General features: G+C 37.3%; 1 long non-coding RNA gene across 1 annotated transcript; it reads right to left on the reverse strand.

Moving 5' to 3' along the window:
- Positions 1-2,614: 2,614 nt before the first annotated feature.
- LOC149185032 (uncharacterized) lies at positions 2,615-4,854 on the reverse strand. The gene is made up of 2 exons (XR_016257818.1): positions 3,321-4,854; positions 2,615-2,780 (listed from the first exon to the last, which is right to left on the reverse strand). It is a non-coding gene; the product is annotated as an uncharacterized LOC149185032 (long non-coding RNA).
- Between the last annotated feature and the right edge of the window lie 4,598 nt (positions 4,855-9,452).

The raw sequence follows: 9,452 nt of genomic DNA on the forward strand, positions 1-9,452 counted from the left end.
TCCTTTTAGCCTTCCTTTTCTACTTCACACTTTTCCAGCTCTTTCTTCTGGATATCGAACTTGTGTGTGAGAGAGTGAGTGCTCCAAACTGCTTGTATATATTGGCTTCTGGTGAAGTCGAATTACCCAGATTGAGGCCGACTTGGTGTGGAGGTGACAAATACCTTATTTGACTCAATAATAAACCTTTTTACATGATTCAAAAGCCCAAGAAGAGTCTATTTAAATGGACAATGACTAACGACTCATAATAAATCCCAGAAGTCCTCAATGGGGACTTTGACCTAAAACATGATGACCCAAGCATGAAACCCATGCTTTAATAAGTCAATAATAATAATAATAACTTTTTTCATTCTTTTGATAAATACATTTTATGAAGACTCTTATGATACTCGCTTCCACACTTGAGTTCCTTTAAGAAGGCTTCTAACTTCTCATAAATGTTCATGTTGAGATTAACAAGTGTTTGAGTATTTCAATGTCTTTGTAAATCATCGTGTCCATTTCATTCTTCACATGAACCATATGTTGAGAAATCGATAATTATCGGAATTAAGGTTTGATTTCTCTTTTTTGACAATTACTTGTGAATTATGTTGGCTTCTTTTACTTCTTTATTAGTTTATCTTTCATCAAGCAAATACAAAATTATATGTATATGAAAACCACAAGAACAATAGACACAAGATGTAGGCATACATCCAGGGCAAAACCCCTTCAAGGGGAAAACCTAGTCCAACTCTTCCACTAATAGATTCAAATCAAGATGAGACAATCCAAGACCTCTTAGACCTGGACAAAGACCTCCTCCAACCACCAAGTCAATGCTTCCTTCCAATAGATGATGCATGCCAAAGTCTCCAAGTGACAACTTCCTAGTTACATCTTCACTCCAGAATTTCAGCCCCCATCTTTAGATTTGTGGCCCCCAACTTTAGAACTTCGGACCTGCAGTAGACTCCAAATTTCGAGCCCGACAAATGCCCATAAACTTCACACGTGTGAGAGACACATAGCCCAAAAACTCGGATTAGGTCTTCCCAACTTCTTTCATCCTTCTCCAGCTACTTCGCTCTCTTTTATGCTTCTCTTTCTTGAAGATCGAACTTGTTGAGTAAGTGCTCCAAATAGGCCGAACTGCCTCTCTATATATAACCGTTTTGCTAGGTCAAATTGCCCTAGTGTAGGCCAACTTCATGGGGACAGGGCCAACTTGGTGTGGAGGTGACAAATAACCTTTATGACTAAAAGATAATTCTTTTTACATGATACAAAAGCCCAAGAAGGGTCTAATAAAAATAACAATGACTCTAATGACTCAAGACAATACCTAGAAGCCTTCAATGGAGGCTTTGACCTAGAATACATCAATTCAAGCATGAAACCCGTGCTTTAATAAATCATTTTCTTTAATAATAATAATTTCTTTTGAAGACCGATACTAGTTACATTCTTCAACAAAATAAATTGTGCAAGAATTCAACAATTACAAATGAAAGGATGCTCTAATAGTGTGGTTAATGCGACCACAATGATAGTTACAAATAATTATCTTGCATACATAAAGTAGTAATAGACAATATCAAAAACAAATTGTCACTCATACACTTTAGCACAATAAATTGGATGGAATTTCAAATCTGTCACCACAAAATAGATATTACATTAATGACTTGAACAACATACAGTTTGATACCTCCTTGGCAAGTGGTTTAATTGCAAACAAGGTTAGCATCTTTCTCATATGTAAGGAAGTAGGTTAATGGTGCAAAGAACCATAAACATATGGCAAAAATGAAATTATGCTCCAATCATCAAATTATTTTAGATAGCGTGGTTTTACTAAATAACAATGATGAGTCACTCCACCAAATGATAACCATCCTCACTCCTAATTGAGAACTAGATTTTACTGCATCTCATGAAAATAAAGAAAAGGAAAAAACACACTACCCACCACTATTAACAAATCACATCCCCTGGCACAAACTAATAATTAATTAGTATGATATCTAACATTATATCTAATTTGGGAGATGAAGGGAGAGAGCGCACTGAGGTGGCATACTAATGGTTGAAGTAGGTTTATCCGTTTTGTTATTAACTAAATATACCCTCTACGTTACTTGCTTACAGAGAACGCGAGCAGGCTTTAAAGAATCTAATCTGTACACAATCCCCCAATTCATTATAAACATGATTCTTTATAAAATATCAGGAATTTCAATCTGGTCCCGAGTCCCAGATTGATTGACCATGCTGATTACAGGTACAAGTTCGCAACCATCCAGTCCTAACCAAGCAACCATCCAGTCCTAACCAAAAATCATTCGATAATCTTCCACATAAAAATACATAAAAAGAAGAAGGCATGGTGATACTAATGTCCCTCGTAAGATGGAGAAAATCACGATCTTCACCGCCCAAAAGAAATAATTAACTACCTCCAAAGAAAAATATAATGATCATGTTGTTCAAAATCTATCAGTTTAAAATTATAGGGGAAATTACAGTTTTCTTTCAGTTGTTGACTATCCACAAAAAGACACAATAATTTATCTGTCATGGCGGAGTGACTTAAGCAAGATCTTAGCACTGGCTCCTTCCAGCCTCTGCTTTGGTTCCATTGGGTGCGCAGTAGTTTTTCCTCCAGTTGCTCAAACTATCCATAAAAAGACACAAATTAGTTCTGTCATGGCCGAGTGAATTTAGCAAGATAATTGGCTCCTCACTCCAGCCTCTGCTTGGTTGCTTTGGGTGCGCAACAGTTTTTCTTCCTGTTGTTCAAAATATCCATAAAAGGACACAAAAGTTATCCATTTGTTCCCAGAAACTTGTATATAAACAAAATAAATTGCTGCAATCGATATACATATGATCATCTATGATATATGTATCGCAATACATGAGCATCAAAAACCTCATCTGTTCCACCGAAAATTTTAATGCAACAGTTGTTACGGAAAACAATGCAACAGACTCCAAAAATGCCCATTTATGAGGAAAGATTTAGAGGTAGCTTTAGCTTCCAAGTGCAGCAAAACTGATTGCTTTAATATTACATAATTGGTGGAAACAGCAGCCACCTTCATTGTTAAATCACTATGTAGCCAGCTTGAGAGAAAGATTGGGCTTAAGAGCAATACGAAAGTGCAGTACTTTCATGTCTCAACGAAACTCGCAATCCTGTGCTTATTTTCACTTAGATATTTTGAACCATAATAATTCCATTTGTCCCAATATGGGCATTAGTATTTAGATGGCATATACATTGTTTAGCATGAAAATCTTCAGGTGCCAATAATTTGAACGCTAACCGTTTGAGTACGTTGGCAACCTGGACCAGATTCGAAACTGCCAGATCACCTCTGACTGCACAAGGATCTCCACCATTTTCTTGACTCCTACAAGCAATTGGCCAAGGGTGAACTGACCATCTAAATCACCGGAAAGAGTTCCTCATCTGTTTTATCCATAACTGGGTCATCTTTGATAAATATGCTAATAAATAACACTTCTAACCATGTCATCAAAATCCTTCACTAACAAAGAAGTTGGATAATGTGTAGGGGAATGCCCCATGCAATTTAATGAAACTCCTGAGAATAGCAGATAGAAGTGTGGAAGTGTTGATCTGGTGACGAGACTGAATTTGCATTGAACATCAAAACTGTACGAGACATGTTACCCAAGCCCATATGCAGAACTCGTAAATGGTACAAGTTGGAATAATCCATGCTAAGCCTGCCAAGGACGAGAGGCAAGCGTTAGACTTAAGGTGCTGAAATTGTGGGGTTTTGCTCTAAGCATTCTGCAATAAAGATAATAAAATCTTATATTCGTTTCTCCTAACACCAATAATATTTATGCAAACGCAAGTACAATTGTGTTTCAGAATAGAATGACACCAAGGAACCACAATAAATCGGATAACCTCCTTTGCCTTGTAACAAACATGATATAATTTCATTAAGGGGCATTAGGAATTCTGGACTTCAAAAATACACCTTTTCTTGGCATCGCATAGAATCTCCCAAGATCATTGCAGTTAATCTTTTGCCTGAACCGGTAACAAGATGAATATTTCACATATGCAAGGCTGTAGAAAATAACAGAGAGCACACTTTGCCACAATTTTATAAAGGAAATAAGCTGATCCACAATACCAGTGAACAGAATCACACAAAGTTAGACCAAGCTATGCTATAGCTTCGTCTTCCCACAAAATAAAATTCTGGTTCAAATTGGCATCCCACAAAGGAAAACAATGTAATTGTCGTTGCCAACTAATCACTAAGAACACTTAACACCTTCACATACAGGCTACTATGATACAATAACAGTTTCAGCCCCTTTCAATTCCTGTGTGGATTGGTGACAACCGCTCTTTATGAGACACTTGAAAACAAACTTTAGCAAGTTCCTAACATTTTGGACCAGTTCTAACCCAAGGTGGTCCATCTCTAACAGTGTTGAGAAAATAGATTTAACGAAGCCATAATGAACATGCAGTGTGGTCTATAGCATTAGGTATAATGTACATGCAGTGTTAAAATATCTCCAGTTTCTCACAGTACTTCTGAAATTTGGGTTTTTCAGGCTCCCAGCCTTTATGAGTTTTTCCTTTTTCTCCAAGTTTATTCTTGCCGATATTTTGTGATATTTTCCCAATATTTCAGATAAGATTCTTTCCAGACCCTTCGTAATCTATTCCCTGAAAATGTTTGCAATATTGGTTCAAAGTGATCATCCTTTATCATTTTATTCGAACCAACCAAGTGTTGTTGTCATTAATCAACCCACTCAAATTTTACAACGTTAATATTTTTTTGAGCTTTCCCTTTTCCATGTATGCTTGCCAATATTTTGTGATATTTTCCCCGATATTTCCTATAAGACAATCTAATCTGTTATGAATAAATATATAGGAAATAATGTAAAAAAATGTAAATGATAATAATCATAAAAAATTATTAGTTAATTAGTGATTAGGTTGAAGAGTCATGTCTAAATGAGACATGACTCTCTATGAAGAGACACCTGCTTGGTATATAAGCAAGCCTCTGGTTCTCATTGTAAATCATTCTTCTTCACACATTTAATATATAATATTACTATCCTACTATGGATGTCTTTGTTTACGAAGTACTTTAAATATTTTCGCTGCGTATACAATTTTTGGTCGTTACATTGGTATCAGAATTGTTTGATCCTCTGGTCACTCAACCGTTGCATAGAGCCAACCGTAAAATTCATCAACATTGTTGTCGTTGAAGCGTTTCACTACAAGAATTTGGAGTTTCTCCATTTCCCTATCAAGCATTTGTCCATTCAATAATAATAATAAATTAATAAATATATGGAGAGAAAATAAAAAGTCAAAAAACAAAGATTAAAAAAATATATAGAAAAAAAAATCAAATTCAAAAAAAGAAAAAAATAAATAAAATAAGACATATAGAGATTAAAAAGAGATTTAAATAAATAAATATAGTCCGATGTAAATTTACTGTACGTAAGAGAAGGAAGAGTAAATAATATTATTTCATTAAGTGGTTTACAAGCCCAAGGTTTTAAACGTAAAAAAAAAAGGAATACAAAATCTCTTTATGTGAATGGTAAGTTTTACTTTTTACGTGGAGAACATTAACCCAGGTTTTAGAAACAACCCATGGTAATATTGCCCATGGTATTTTAAAAGTAAAAGAAAAACAAAAAGGATACAAAATCTCTTTACGTGAAAGGTGAGTTTTACTTTTTATGTGGAGAACATTAACTGAGTCAAAAGAAAGGTAAGTTTTACTTTTTACGTGGAGAACATTAACCCTCTCCTAAACTCGGCCTATTGCCCAGCAAACTCGGCCCTAGAAACAACTAACTTCAGACCTGTTTTGACCAGAAAATAGTCCCTCAACCCAATCTTAACTCCTGTCCAACACTCGGCCTCGAAACATACCTGTCCACGCTTTCCTGAAGTAGATCTTCTTCCACACTGTCCCTTGACCTCTCCTTGCTACAGCTAGGGCTTGCTCTCTTTGTTGCGGCTAAGGCTCCTCTGCTGCAGCTAGATCTCCTTTCTTGATTGCGACTAGGGCTCCTTAGATCTCTCTTTCCACCACGTCCTCCTTGTGAGAAGACATACCCAAACAAATGGAGAGAGAGATCATGAGATAATGCGCTCCTCAAATGACTTGAGGTCTCCTCTATTTAAATGCAACGTTAAGGTTGAGCTAGGGGTAAAAGTGCTTGTGTTGTGGCTAGTGCTTGTTTTGACCACAAAATAGTCCCTCAACCCAATCTTAACTCTTGTCCATGCTTCCTGAAGCAAATCTTCTTTCACACTGTCCCTTGACCTCTGCTTGCTGTGGCTAGGGCTTGCTCTCTTTGTTGCGGCTAAGGCTCCTCTGTTGCGGCTAGATCTCCTTTCTTGACTGCGGCTAGGGCTCCTTAGATCTCTCTTTCCACCACGTCCTCCTTGTGAGAAGACATACCCAAACAAATGGAGAGAGAGATCATGAGATAATGTGCTCCTCAAATGACTTCAGGTCTTCTCTATTTAAATGCAACGTTGAGGTTGAGCTAGGGGTAAAAGTGCTTGTTTAGCTTGCTGGCCGACCTTGACAAATTGTCAATAATATGAATAAATTCATATCTCCATAAATACATGTCGGAATCGGATGATCTTTAGATCAATACAACACCTCTCGGGGAGAGGAATCCAACAAAAATATCAACTGCCATAAATAAGGCGACACATATGGAGTTTGGCCCTTGTTCCCAATTTTAACACACTAGCATCGAACTCTCTTCTCCTTACTGTCACTGTGATGTATACTAAAGAGGGACCCAAATTCCCACATAAGTCTTGATCCAAAACTTTGTCTCCAGCTCCTGTCACCCATCAAAAGCTCTGTCTCCAGCTTTTGCCATCTATCTGAAGTTCTGTCTCCCACTGAAACTGTCCCTCTATTATCCAAAGTCAGATAGTGATCTAAAACTTGTTCTCTGGAATGACCTGAGCTGGCTATATACAGTGGTTAGGCTCCATATTAAGCCGACATAAATAATATGAATTGTCGTGTCTATTTAGTGCTAAGCTGACATGACCAAGTGAACCGACATGTCTCCATAAGCAAGTTGACATGTCACTTATATTGGAGCTGACATGAAGCTTCTTTCTACACATGTTGAGGTCGACATAGGATGATTGTGCTTATCTATCTTGGAGGACTTTTACAAGTGTAACAACACTTCCTATATATGATTTTGTATTATACACTTATGACAAGATGAAAATCCCTAGAGACATCAAGAAGAAGTCTTTGACCTACAATAAAAATTCCTTGCTCATGAAACCCATAATGCAAGTATTACAAAATATATTTTATTATTTTTTTCTTCTTCGTAAATTCATAATTACAAGTCATTATGAAGACCAAACCTAGTTACACTTTTCAACAACACTCCCTCTTAACTAGGGAGGTATTCATAATGATACCTTGTCACACTCAATCACCTTAAAGAGATCTCATAAGAAGAGTCAAATTGGTAACCCATCTGTTTTAGCATCATAGTGACCAACATTATTTCCACAACAAGGCCTTGACTGACAACTCTACGTCTCATCATATCAGAGCACAATGTTGGCGAGACTAATGACTAAAGGCACCTTCATCATTGTCTCTCAAGGTACATACCCACCCAGGTGTTCACTGAGTATGACCTTCTAGGACTCTTCTTATTTTGGGTTACCAGCCCTCAAAGAATATCGATCCTCTTGCCTACTCTTGTCTTGGATGCTCTACATATCCTCAAAGAGCATCGGATGCCAGATGATTACCCATTCCTCCATTCTTTCTTCCAAAGTGAAGATAAGAATGTTGTGTTTATCTCTCCCTCTCAACTGGGGAAGATATGCCCCTTCCTTGAAGTAATGTACTCAAGCTCCCTCTGCCCAGGAACTTGCCCAAGTTCCCTCTTAATCAAGGACTTGTCAGAGCTCCCTCTTAGTTAGGGACTCTCCTATACATCAACAACTTCTTCTTGTGGGAATTTTTGCTGCTTGATCAACTACTTTCCTTGATGTCATGAAATTTAGTCGAGCTTCTTCCTTGTAGGGCATAGGCCATCGATCACTTTCCTTCTTGTTTCATTATGTCACTCTTTTCTTCATGGAAAGTGGCCTTCTTGGTATATACCTGGAACCTTCTTCATATGGCTACTTCTTTCTCGTCATGCTTCTATCAGGAATTTCCATCCACCACATGAATGCTACTTGTACTTGCACTTACAATTCTTGTTCCAATAGCCCTGCATGAACTCATCCATATATTATTTAGGAAATCAAAACATAACATTAAATCAAATAGTACCTTAGATGGTTCTTCATCATGACATCTTCTTGTAGGTATCAACATCCTGCATACATGTTGACATATCTCCCAAAGATATCTTTTGTCAAGGGTCTTCATCTTTTCATACTTTTATCAGAGTCTTCATATCCTTCATGGAGATTTCCTTGTCAAATCTTCTTGGTCTTTTGGATGTTGATCGTCTTCATCATGGTTGCATATCTCTCGATCTCTTCCTTGTTCACACATTCCATTCCCAAGAGTTTCCAATTAGAGTTTTTTAATTGTAGTCAACCACCTCATACTTCATATGCGAACATATTATGTTGATTTCATCTAGTGTGACTTATGCCTTCCTGCATCCTTCCAAAGGAGGAGATCCTTTTTCTCTTGATCATGCTTCTTAAGATACAAGTAATGATCCATGTTACTTGTAACCATACAACATGAAATTATAATACTAAACACAAGCATACATACCTCATTTTACCTTTAGGTCATCTAGGCTTCTTCCAACAACTTCCTTGATTAAAAAGGTCTTCAATCCCTTGATCTGCTTCATTTCTCATGCCATCACACCATCATCTCATGAATTTCATAAGTTGGAGTTCCTGATGAAACAATTGCTTCTTCTCTAGATTAGTGAACACTCCGATGAGGATTCCATCAAAGAACCTTGAGGATCTTGCATATCCCCATCTGGCAAATGTTTCCTTTTTGTATGATGAGCCTTGTCCTAAATGACTTCTTCCTTTCCTGCAATGTCCAATGAGGTTCCCAAGAGCTATATCCTTCATGCTTGACTGCTTCATTTCTCATGCCATCACACCATCATCTCATGAATTTCATAAGTTGGAGTTCCTGATGAAACAATTGCTTCTTCTCTAGATTAGTGAACACTCCGATGAGGATTCCATCAGAGAACCTTGAGGATCTTGCATATCCCCATCTGGCAAATGTTTCCTTTTTGTATGATGAGCCTTGTCCTAGATGACCTCTTCCTTTCCTGCAATGTCCAATGAGGTTCCCAAGATGACTTCTTCCTTTCCTGCAATGTCCAATGAGGTTCCCAAGATGACTTCTTCCTTTCCTTCATGT

This window comes from Pinus tabuliformis, chromosome 3_2 (assembly GCF_031772625.1).
Source record: "Pinus tabuliformis cultivar Carrire ecotype Pingquan chromosome 3_2, CPIR1, whole genome shotgun sequence".
NCBI lineage: Eukaryota > Viridiplantae > Streptophyta > Pinopsida > Pinales > Pinaceae > Pinus > Pinus tabuliformis.